Raw genomic sequence first — 13069 nt, forward strand, 5'->3', positions numbered from 1 at the left:
GTCATTATAAATCCGCTCTGCTGCTGTCCGTCCGGATTTATTTTTGGTTGCATAGGCCTGTGCGAACCTTGTGAAGTGGTCGACTACCACCAAGATATATTCATAGCCTCCTTTACTTTTCTCAAGGTGCAAATAGTCAATGCAGACCAGTTCAAGGGGTGAGTTAGACTTCATGCTGCTCATTGGTGCACGCACATGGACCGTTGGTTTCTTCTGTTTAATGCAACAGCATTTCTTTGTCACATAATCCTCTATGAATCTTTTCATATGAGGCCAGTAAAACCTTTCTCTGGCTAGTTGAATGACTCTCTCTGTGCCTACATGTCCCATGTTATCATGAAGGTGCTTCAAGACAAAAGACTGATATTTCAGAGGTAGGACAAGCTGTTTTCTCTCTGGTGTCCGCCGATATAGGATTCCATCTTCAAGGTGTAGACGGTTCCATTCGTGGAGAAGCTTACACGCGGTTCCCTTGACTGACCTCCTCATATCATCTGAAAGTGTATCACTAACTTCCTTTAGCCTTACAATCTCTCCAATCGTTTGGTCTTCCCTTTGGGCTTGAACCAACTCATTGTGACTTATTTCCTGTAGAGGTGTGCACGGCTGTGGGATAACGTCAAGGGAGGAGGCAGAGAGGGCAGCTACCCAGGCAACATCTTTTCTCTGAGCTGCTTGACCTCCTTCCCAGGTTGCACTCACCACATCTTGCGACAACTCTTCTGTGCACGTTGACATGTAGTGGTCTATATCAAGAGGGATACGGGACAGTGTATCCGCATCAATGTTCATTCTTCCAGGTCTGTACTTAATGTTAAAGCGGAAGTCTGACAACTCCCCCACCCAACGGTGACCGACCGCATTGAGTTTGGCCGTGCTCATAACATAAGTAAGTGGATTGTTGTCAGTGTAAATGGTGAAGTGAGGAGCATAAAAGAGGTAATCTCTAAACTTCTCACACACTGCCCACTTTAGCGCGAGGAACTCTAATTTGCCGCTGTGCAAATGATAATTCCTTTCAGCCGGTGTCAAGGTTCGTGACCCATAGCCAATGACTCGCAGCTTTTCGTCCTGCTTTTGGTAAAGAACTGCTCCCAGTCCTTGCTCCGATGCATCGGTATGCAAGACGAATGGCATGTCAAAGTCTGGGTATCCGAGAACTGGAGGATGCGTTAACATGTCAACCAGTTCCTCAAGTGTAGTCTGATGCACAGCAGTCCACTCTATAGGCGCCCTGGATGACAGCTGGGGGCCTTTAGCTTTGATCTGTCGAGCTTGTGTTGAGGGTTTCACTTGGAGCAACTCGTATAATGGCTTTGCTATCTTTGAGAAGTCTTGTAGGTACGACCTGTAGTAACTGAGAAAGCCGAGGACTCTTCTCAGGTCACCTACGGTCTTCGGTGTTTTCGCTTTCAGGGCCAGTACAGCTTCTAGATCTTTGGGGTCGACTCGAACACCCTCACCAGAGACCAGGCGTCCAACATAGCGAACTTCTCCCCTGAACACCTCACATTTCTCAGGGCGGAGCTTCACTCCCTGACTCTGTATCGCTTGGAGCACTTTCCGAACCACCTCCACATGATTTTCAAAGGTCTGGGAGTAACACAGGATGTCGTCCAGGTAAGGGATACAGCACTCATCCCTCAAAGAACACAACATCTCCTCCATACTTCTCTGAAAAGCTGCTGGTGCATTCGTAAGACCAAACGGTATTCTCACCCACTCATAAAGCCCCCAGGGTGTAATGAAGGCGGTCAGATGGCGTGAACCTTCAACCACAAAACCCTGGTGGTATGCCTTACCCTGGTCAAGGATGCTGAACCAAGAGTATCCCCCCAAGGTGTCCAGTAGGTCCCGTATCCGAGGCAGTGGGTGTCGGTCTGGTACAGTTTTCTGATTGAGCAGGCGATAGTCTATACAAAGGCGCAAAGAGCCATCTTTCTTCCGTACGCACACAACAGGGGCAGAATAGGAAGACTTGGATTTAACAATCCATTCCTTCACCAGTAGGTCTTGAATATATTCTTTGACCTCCCTCAATAGCGGCTTTGGTATGGAAGTATACGTCCTTTGCACTGGAATATCGTCCTTCAGATTTATCACCATTTGTAGGCTAGGGTTACAGCCAATGTCATTTCCGTCCCTCGCAAAAGCCTTTGATTCTTCGTACAACATTCTCTTGGCAATCTCTTGTTGTTCCTCCTCCAAGTGACTGAGGTCTACTGGTGGGTGCCACAGGGGTGGAATCGGCTCAGCTTTTTGGATTGGTTCAAGGGGTTGTGTTGAGACCTCATTGACTGTTGCAGTACATGTTGTCTTGTCAGGAGATTCAGCATCCACAAACCTTTCAATGTGCTGCACTACGCCCAGGGCTGTCTTGCGTGGTAAGGTGACATCATGTTTGGTGTTATTGCCTACTGGAATTGTGACATAAGGCTTTGCAGGGTTCTGTATCTCAAACAAACCTGTCCCTAAATCCAGCTGCGATAATTGATGACTGTCTTCATCAGCTTCAAACAACACCAGACGATCAGAGGGGTTCAGGGTTTGGGGAACACGACACCTCACCCAGGTGACATGACCAGCCGGAATGACGATGTCATTTACACCTGTTCTTAGGCGTCCCTGCGACGTACTTGGTTCAACTGCCTGAATAAAGTTCACAATTGCTTCGGCTTTCTCCACCGGAACACTGATGGCATCACGAAGCAGTTTAACCAGAGTGCATATCAATCGTTCTGGCTGTCCCTCAATGATTTCCTCCAAAACATTAAAACCAACCAATGGTCTCTCCATGGCCAACTTTGTGACTAGGAATGGAACACTGATGGAAAGACTGGGTTCTTCATTTCCTGGCAGGTTGGTCATAATGGCTACCCAGCCATCAAACGGAATAAGCTCGCCATTAACTGCATACACCTTCAGCTCGTCCAGATCCTCGATAATCTCCGATATTGGTCGAACATCAAGATTAGGCAGATATTGTTCTTTCCAGGCGCGGCTTATGATACTGACTTGAGCACCGGAGTCAAGCAATGCAGTCACTGCCAATCCGTTTAGATTACACTGTATTAGCGACTTTTTCCCTATCAGCTTGGCAACAGTTCTACGTTTCACCCCTGGTGAACCAAAAGAAAACTGAGTCGAGGGTCCATCTTGCTGGTAACTATTCTGGGCACCAGCTACTTCAACTGTTTTGCCCTCACAACTGGTTTGTGCTTTTGCCTCACCAGAATGTTCAGCTTGGGGTCGTATTGTGGATCCGATCACTGGCAACCCCGCTGCAGTGACCGGCTTGAGTTTCCCTGACTCTCCTGTCTCTTTAAACAGCCCACAGCCCTGTGTCCTCCATCCCCACAATAGAAACAGTGGTTACAATCTGGCCGGTTTTGTTCGACACATTTTGAACAACCAAAAGGTTTCTCTCTCCTGGGTCTCACTCTGTTTTGAGAGTATTGGTTATGGTTCATCATGTCTGCCGGATGTGGCTGCTTTTGTTGTCTCATAGCCTCAACCATGCTGGTTAGTTCATCTACCTTGGCTGCAAGCTCTTTTATTGGGTCTGTCTTTGTTTTGTGTGCTGTGCTCTCTTGTTTGTTGCCACACTCTTGGACTTTGTTAAGCTCAAGTTGTGCGCTATGAGCACTAGTTGTTGCCTGCCGACGAGAAGGACCTATCCTCTTCTGTCTCTCACTCTCCTCACTGGTGATTCTCATTACATGGCGTAATATTGTTTCATCACTCACCTCACCACTTGATAGAAGAGGCTTTAGTTCTCTGCGTACATCACTGTGTTTATATCCAAGTCCCTGCAAGATCGTATGTAGAAACACATCTTGAACAGTAGCTGGACTGTATTTAATGCCTGCGTCTGACAGTTTGGAGGTGAATAGGACACGTTGCTTTAACCCTATCACTCGGTAGAGAAACTGTTGTGGTGTTTCATTATCATCCTGTCTAGCACACATTAATTCTTGGAATAACTCCGTACTGTTTTTCTCTCTTAAGTGGGCCTGGAGAAAGCCTTTGAGCTCCATCACTGTCAGGTCATCCTTATTTATTAGCATGTCTTTGAAAGTTCCAGGTTGTATGATTCGGAGCACACCACGAACTATGTCTCCGTCATGGACGCCTTCTCTAATCCCTTCCTCGATTTGCTTACAGACATTGTTATAGCTTATGTCCGAAGAATTATCACCAACCTGACCCCCTTGCACCTTAAACTCCCTCCTCTGGAGGTAAGAGAGTCCTCTTAAGGAGATCATTGTCTCAGGGCCAGACTGGGCAGCAGACTGAGCTGGTGAGTGTGGGATGTTATGATGAGACTTACTAGTGTGTGCTGGTGACAGTGGGGGTTGTTCTAGTGTCTGTGTTGTAGGTGCCATAATGCTTTGTCTTAACCTTTTGCCCAGGTCTTCATAGCTATTAAGCATTTCCAGTAACCCAGTATTTGTGTTATCACCTACAGCATTAAAACTGACTGGAGAAGCGGTGAGATCTGTCTCAGCTTCAGATATCTGCTTAGTGTTGTTACCTGTGTTTATCTCTAAGTGTGGTTCTACATGTGGCAAACCCTGTACACTTACTTCTTTGTCTTTCACAATGTCATCAATAGCATCTTTCAACATCAACAAGTGAGCCATCCCACTATCTTCTGACTCAAGCAAGTGCTTACTGTGCATAAATAAACTGATGTAGTTGAAGCAGCCTTCATCGTCTCCCTCCTCGAGCTCAGACGGTTCCTGGTCTGGCACTGGACCCACTTCCTTGGCAATGTGGAGGAGTTCTTTCGCTGACAAGGAGAGTAGGCTTCTTCTGATGTCCCACACCAGACTTTTCCTTTGGCTCTCCGACATGACAGCAGCTCTTCCAATTCACTCACGATGGATCGCCCAGTTCAGCAACGGTTCCACGTCTGCTCCAGCTTACAGCTCTCTGCTCGCATCAGCTCCGGTATTGGTCCTAGAAGTCATTAATGGATCAGCTCCCGACCAGTAGGTGGCGCCGATCCCGGACGAGCCCCCAAGAACTGTTACGGGTCCCCGATATGAGGACCACAGTAACGGTTATGATACCTGTATCGTGCAGGTGAAAGAGAAGTAATGAGGACACCTTGTGTTCAGTTTCCTTCCAGATTACTTCTCCTGAGGTTGTTTTATTACACAAAATCATATAAACATATCAATTATCTTATGCATTTCAGTTTCGACTTACATTCCTCAATAACCATTCACATACCTTCACTCTGTCTGTATGTTACTCTTTTATGTGATAAACACATATGTCGAATTGAATTTCACATTCAATAAAATCTGTTGTACCTTAAATACATTTGTATACAGTATTAACCTGTATTTAATACTACTCTTCTTTTTACTTTCACTTAAAAGTAGTATTTCATGACCCCTCTAACCTGTCATGTTGACTATTTACCTTCTGCCATTAATGGCAGGTCACTAAAATGCATTACTGAAACATATTTAAGTGTAACAAACAACCTTACTGTTTTACCAACAGTAACTAACTTATAACCCTTACAAAGTACATATTTATTACAAACTCACAATCACTATACATGCATGTAAATACTCAGTGTACGGGAGGCTTCAGATATACTGACAAACTTGTATCCTTACTGCGTCAGACCACGTTGTCCCCCAAAATGGCGCCGTACCGGGGAAGCTAGGCTAATACACTCACACCATTTAACGGTTTTACACATGTAAACAGCGGTACAAAGTCTTCTAACTGTTAGCGGGCCGTTACATATTATCTTCGCAAACCTTATGGGGGATTCATTGTGATTTATGCACAGTTTACCAACCTGTATCGTGCAGGTGAAAGAGAAGTAATGAGGACACCTTGTGTTCAGTTTCCTTCCAGATTACTTCTGAGGAAACCCCGGGAACGTCCGTCGCTTTAATCGGTACCCCGGAACCATTGAATCGAACACAAACGTTCCGCCTCACTACTCACTGCATCTATCGACCCCGTTAGTGAAATGAAAATAACAGATGTACAAAATAAAGGCATATTCTAACTCTAAATATAATACTTATTATATTAATGTGGTCACACATCCCAGGGGTGCCACACTAGCTAACCACATGCTAACAACACGGTCCATGCTGGCACCGGTCCCTCCCTCCCCCTCTCTCCCTCTCTCTCTCTATCACACTAAATGCGCTATAGAGTGGCGAAGTCCCTCCCCTTCCGGTTGAGCCCCATGGGACCTTATTTCGGAAAAGTTATGCATTGAAGTCAATGGAGAGAGAAAGATTATCTTTCGATCCCGTTTGAATTGTGCCACGAATTACACATATGATGTTTGTCAATTTAAAAGATAATTTTGCAAGTCAAAAAAATTAAAATGTGTCGTAAAACTGTGAAGTAACACATTTGTTTGTGTGAAAGGCTCAATGAACTACATCTCTGGTCAACCACACACGTCACCAAGATGGCCGTCACTACTGTCTTGTCAACAAACGATTGACTATCACCACAATGAAACACGTCCTGAAGAATGTCATGCAAAGCCTGCCTTCCTTTGATTCTCTCTGAACTGCCTGGTCGTTTTAATGTTTAATGTCAACCATTTGTGCAGATAGCATGAAGTAGAAAAGATCGCCGATGCTAACGTTAGCGTTAGCATTTCTCCCCCGGAATTAAATGGTGTATTATAGAATGATCACACCGGTGACAGTACTATTCAAAGGGTTCACGAAATATGACTACTACTCTTACTGTTTAACATTTTGGGTTACTTAATGTTACTTCATGTTAAGGCTAATAAAAATGACAAGGCTGTAATGCTAACTAACGTGCTAGCTACTAGCTAGGTAGCTAACTTGATCAAGCCACTCCTGGTCGTTTCATCAGACGGGAAGCAAAAGAACGAGCAAGACCCATTGCTGGTATAATAACAACCTGGTACTAAGCACACAGGCATCTTGTTAAAGTTATCTTATCTTAGCCAGCGCCATATAGATAGATTATATCTATATTGCGCTGATCTTAGGTATCTGAATGGTGGAGGTAAACAATTGTGACATCACTTACGCGACTCTGGGATTTGTAGTCTTTCTAGTTACGTATTTTTCATAGTCTTATATTTCAACAGTTTTACGACAAACTGTGACTTTTTTGACATGGAAATGATTTTTTAAGATTGACAAACATCATATGTGTAATTCATGGCACAATTCAAACGGGATCGAAAGATAAGTTTTCTCTCCCCATTGACTTCAATGCATAACTTTTCCGGAATAAGGTCCCATTACCCGGAAGTAAGTGGGAGGGACTTCGCCACTCTATAGCCACACACACACACAAAGCCGAGCTTGAATGACACAAGCACACGTTTATTTCCATGCAACTCTCTGATTGGTCTGGTGTCATGCCTCTGTTGCATTCACTGAACACGGGAAATTACAGTCCTGCCGTCCTCTCTTGTGTCATGATGAGGTTCACGTAAAGCACGGTTAATGCAGGGCTGCCAACATTTGAGTTCAGCTTGGAGTGAGATTATTTTTGGTGAACAGAAAAAAGAAACGTTCATGTGTACAGTGTTACAAATGTATTGAATATGTACAAACTAGGGTTTCCCATTAATGTACCGGGTGCTACAATGAAATACGCACATACACAGTGTACCCGCGACTCTTACAATCAAGTGCTATTTTATAAGTGGAGGGGGGGTCCTCACCTCCTCTAGGGGGGCATGCTCCCCCTGGAAGATTTTTTTTTAAATATTGAAGTTAAAAGCATCAATCTGGTGCACTTTGAGAGCAAAATGAATTTATGGATACATCTCTCAACACCCATATGAAACAGAACTGTGAACAGATTTTCTTTTTCTTTATGGATATTTTACAAATCACTCCCCTTTTAAACTGTATTCTTGTTTTACTGTCATATAGTATTTCATAACTGTTTTTCATTTATTCTCATATATGGTGACCAAAACGTTTGAGACCCACTGAGATAACTAGACTAAAGTTAACTATCTAAACACAGAGAGTCCCTTACCTCACTGAGCTGTAGTTATCTCTCTCAGTCTGACAGCAGAGAGCTCTCCTCTCCTTGTTTTAGAAACAGCTTCTAATATCCATTAGCGCAGCTAGCTAACCAGATGCTAACAACAACAATGCAAATAGTGAATTCGGTAGAAATATACTGTATAATAGTAAAGTTATTCAAGATAATGCCATATTTATTGAAGATTTACATTATAAACATTCCCCAAAATTCTTCAAAAGCATATTCTTCCAAACTCCTTGCTGTAGTATGACACACAGGAGACTATTGATGTGTTTAGTGAGTTTGGTAGTAATATACTGTATAATAGTGAATATTATTGTATTCTCTTTTTTCGGAGTTGCACTTTGCAGACAGTCCCTGAGCACTCGTTTCTTCTCCGGCTGCGGATAGAGACCAATGTAATGTGTCCAGCTCGGAGGACGGCGCGTATTGGCTTTTTTTTTATCAAAATGTGATTGTAGTTCGTTGTCCTTACCACGGTACTTACAGTAGGAGACGTCATTTGTGTCTGAATAACGTTTTGTTCATGAGTTATTGATCCGTGAAATCCGAATCTCCCAATATCGTTCCAACTTCACTGAACTAAGCCAGAAGACCGTCTCATTTCGTAGACCGCTCGGTTTGCTGTTCCTTCACTTTATTTTTATATACATTTATTTTGGACGGAAACTTAGCGTGAGGAAAGGCATGTGTGGCGTGAGTGCGTGAGATATGGGTTAATTGCGTGACTCTCACGCTCAATGCGTGAGTGTTGGCAGCCCTGGTTAATGTATTATATTATTGAGGGAGAATTGTCCGGGGCTACAGAAAAAACATTCGGGGCTAAAGCCCCGGATGCCCAGGCCAGGCGACGCCACTGATCTTCACCATCACTGAGTTTATCATGTGGTTAAGTAAATGTTTTACTTGATTTGTAAAAAGTAGCAGAAAGGGAAACTCAAATACCTCAAATTGTAATAAATTGGGTAATTGTACTATACATCCACTATGCTTATTGATTTACAATTGCATACTGACTGTCATTTCAGTGTAGTGTGCTCCTCAGCAGCAGAAATAACTTGAATGCATTTATTAATGGAATTTTTCTAAACAGGTTTCACACTTTCATAAATTGTCTTCAACTATCTGATAAAATACTAGGGGCACCATGAGTTTGACATTTGCATCTTGGAGTGAAATACCTGAACATGTAATTTAAGCATAACACGATGGACTTAATAGTATGGTAAATTACTTGATGAAAATCTGCATGTTAGCATTGTCATGTTCTGACGTTGGCATTTCACTCAGCTGCTGTATCAGTACCGCCTCACAGAACTGCTAACTTATCTGTAAAACTTGTTATTTTTCTAAGATATATTGAAAAATATAAATCTGCATGTCTTTTAATGTTGAAGTTTATTTAAAAAATGTTTTAAAATTAATTATTTAAAAAGAAAACTGAACTCCACCAAAAAATGTATTAAATTGTTGCTTGACCCCTGGCCTAACCATCAAAGTCCTCCAGATATCATTTCAATGTGAATGTTTTTGAAATATTGTGCAATCAAACCACAAAGGTTACTGAGAACTCCTTGGCCATTTCCTATTGGGGAATAAATCTTTGTTACTCATAAAAAGTGACCTCTACATTTTGTTGAAACATGGAAACAATAATATGACACGTAGCCCGTCAATCATTGCAGGATAATATGTCTGTGTCTATTTTCACGGTTGCTGGTTTTCAAACAGTTGTTCCATTGGGGAAGAAAGACATTGCAATTTCAAGCTACATTTGCCGCTAGTGACTTAAAAAATCTGTGATGTTATGTTATGAGTGATCACTGTTTAACCAGGGATTTGCTGACGTGCCCCGAGCATCTGTTCCACTCGTCTTTCTAGGCAATATCTCCACTTTTGATTGAGATGTCAGATGTAAGCAATCCACTGCAGACTAATGGCTAGAGCAGGAGTGAAGATTTGGGTATCTCAATCTGAAATCCAATGGGGAAAGGGAAAAGGCAAGCATGGTCCAAAAGTTTTTGGATAATGTGCTTTCCCATTACAGAGTGAGCCACATGCCGCTGTGGTTTTAGTATACATTTATTCATAGGCCTCCTAACAGAAACATAGGCTTCATGAAAAAAACATTTTTGGGGGGAGTTGATTCACTTTTACCTTTCAAACGCTAAAACAGCAACTTGACTTTGCTTTTGTTTTTCCCTTTCAATTTGCATCATGACATGGACGCTGATCTTCCTCACAAGTACATACAGTAACAAGACGAAATAGTAAAGCATTTTTAATTAGCATATTAAGTGCAAAAACTTGTGTCGAGCACACAATGCTACATTCATGAATATGAGAGGACATTTTATTTTAGTACATCATAGCATAGTTGTGGCTTTAGCACATCAGACAATAACATTTGATGTTAATTGATTGAACTTGAACCCATGTAAATGATAGTGCTAACATCCACCTACTCCAACACCTTAGTTCATTATAACACGCAATGAACCTAAAAGAAAACTCCTGACAATCCTATATTTTTAGCCCTGAATATGCAAACAATAACACTCACCCTCCATAAAGCCACGTGACTATGACAGCTGATCACCGTTCAGCCTAGTCCGACAATTGGTACAATTGAGAATAATTCAGTGTTGCAGATGACTGACATTAACTAGTTTTCTCTCTGACACAGGTGCCAGACAGATGGGGCCCTTTTTGAAGGTCAAAATCTATTTGTAGTTTTTTATGAACAAAGCTGGGCTTACACACTGTGGAATTCTTTCTTGCTGTGGATCTTAGGCTCTTACCAACTTTTAACGGTCTATGATTATTAGTGTTATGTAATTCTCCTGGAATAGTAAAGTTTAATGTCCATGCAGTTCTGGGAATGATATGTTGAAGCTAGCCTGCGGACCAACCTCGTTTGTCTCCTGCAATATTACTTATTTGTTTGCAGTTTTACATTTGCACAAGCAAAGACAGGTAAGAGTACAAACATGGATATAATCACTTCATTCGTTTTTATTTTTTATTGGCTTGGCCAATGTTTTAGCTGAAGGTGATGTGGCATCATTAGGCGCGTTCACACCAAGTACTTTGTCGTATTTAGTGCCGGCACTCAGTGCCCCGGCACTTATTACCCCAGGGCATTTAGTACAGATCGCGTTCACACCGGAGTACTTTTCCCTGAGGGAAGATTACACAAATGAGCCGCTGACGTCACTTCGTCTTCTTCTGCTTTGGGTTTACTGGCAGGCCGCAAACAACTTCACGGCGTATACTGCCACCCGGAGTCCCCGGCCGGAAGTCCCCGGAGTTGGGGACTGGCTTCAGTAGAATAGTGATGGGAATTCCGGCTCTTCTTGGTGAGCCGGATCATTTGGCTCGGCTCACCAAGAAGAGCCGGCTCTTTCGGCTCCCAAACGGCTCTTCAGTTTACCACATATTATACCTTTTATAATTCAATCAAATGTAGCCCTGTTTTGACTAATGATTTATATGTGTACACATATCACTTAAATTATTCAATACATCCTTTGTACTGAAGTATTCAAAAGTAAAAATTACATGTTTAATATCAATTATTTGCTGTGGCCAATTGTTTTCATTGCATTTACAGACCCTTGTATCTCTCTGATACCATCCAATGAATGCACAGACTTGCTTGTAGAACCACGCTACACAAAGCAGATAGCAACACCTATAACAAAACCCGAGGTGACAGGGCTTTCAGTGTTGCAGCTCCTAGACTGTGGAACAGCCTCCCAGCACATATCCGGACTGCTGAGTCTATTGAACTTTTTAAATCTCAGCTAAAAACTCACCTCTTTGCACTGGCTTTTAATACTAGTTGAACATTACATTTTTACATTTGTATGTGTTTTTTTTTTAATATTTTTCTAGTTATTGTGCTTTTTATCATGTTTTTAATTATTGTTTTATTATTGTACTCCCATTGTGTTATTTAATATTTATTGCCTGTACAGCACTTTGGTCAACTGAAGGTTGTTTTAAATGTGCTATATAAATAAATAAAGATTGAGATTGAGATAAAAACTTAAGCATAGACATTTAAATAAAGGGGCTACTGTATCGACATTTTAAAATTATATTTAAAGAAAAGGCCCTGACTAAACAGCAGGGCTCTATTTCAGTATTAACTATAGAAAAAAAGACAGCAACAGCTGACATCAAATCTTTGCTGAGCCCAAGGATAATCATAAATAAATAACATAGTGAAAATAAATATATTGCAATGCTCAGTACAGCAGCATCCAACAGTCTCTAATCCTTGGATATTACATGTCACTGCATGCATGCACGGAGCAGCTGTAGCGCGGAGATCATCATATCATTCTGTCTTGTATTACTTAACAACAACAAAATAACAACAACAAAAAACGGCTCGTTCGCGGGCGCGAGCCGGCTCCCGTCGTTCACTTAAAAGAGCCGGCTCTTTGAGCCGGCTCGTTCGCGACCGACACATCACTACAGTAGAAGCTGCTGGGACTCCTAGCAGCTTCTACTGAAACCTTCCGAGTAAATCGCCAGAACGCCGACACCTCCTCATCTCCACCGCTCCCATGTTTTATTTTGTGTTGCCATAAGTTAGTCTCTCTGCGTTTGTGCACTGGGCGAATGCTAATGCTAATAATGCTAATGCCAGGATAATAAAATGGCGGCTCTACAAAACATTTCAGAGTTGTACGGGGCGTGGTTTGCAATTCGCCCAGCCAATCAGAACTGGGGCACTTTTTTCCCCCAGGAAAGTACCATCTCTCAGCAGGCACTAACAATGGGGGTAAAAGTTCCCGAGATGAAGTGCTCTTTTTTGGTGTGAACGCGACATAAGGAGTACTAACGGAACTAAACGCGAAAAGTACTCCGGTGTGAACGCGGCTATTCTGGTCTATGATCGGGTGTGGGAGGGACCATAGGGACTAACCCCTAGATTCCACCGCGTCTTGCCTGCCGGCTCGCAGTTTTTGTTGATTTGGGCATATTTCCTGGACAGGCTACTTTGTACAGACAAAGT

Source organism: Trematomus bernacchii, unplaced genomic scaffold, assembly GCF_902827165.1.
Source record: "Trematomus bernacchii unplaced genomic scaffold, fTreBer1.1, whole genome shotgun sequence".
Taxonomy (NCBI): domain Eukaryota; kingdom Metazoa; phylum Chordata; class Actinopteri; order Perciformes; family Nototheniidae; genus Trematomus; species Trematomus bernacchii.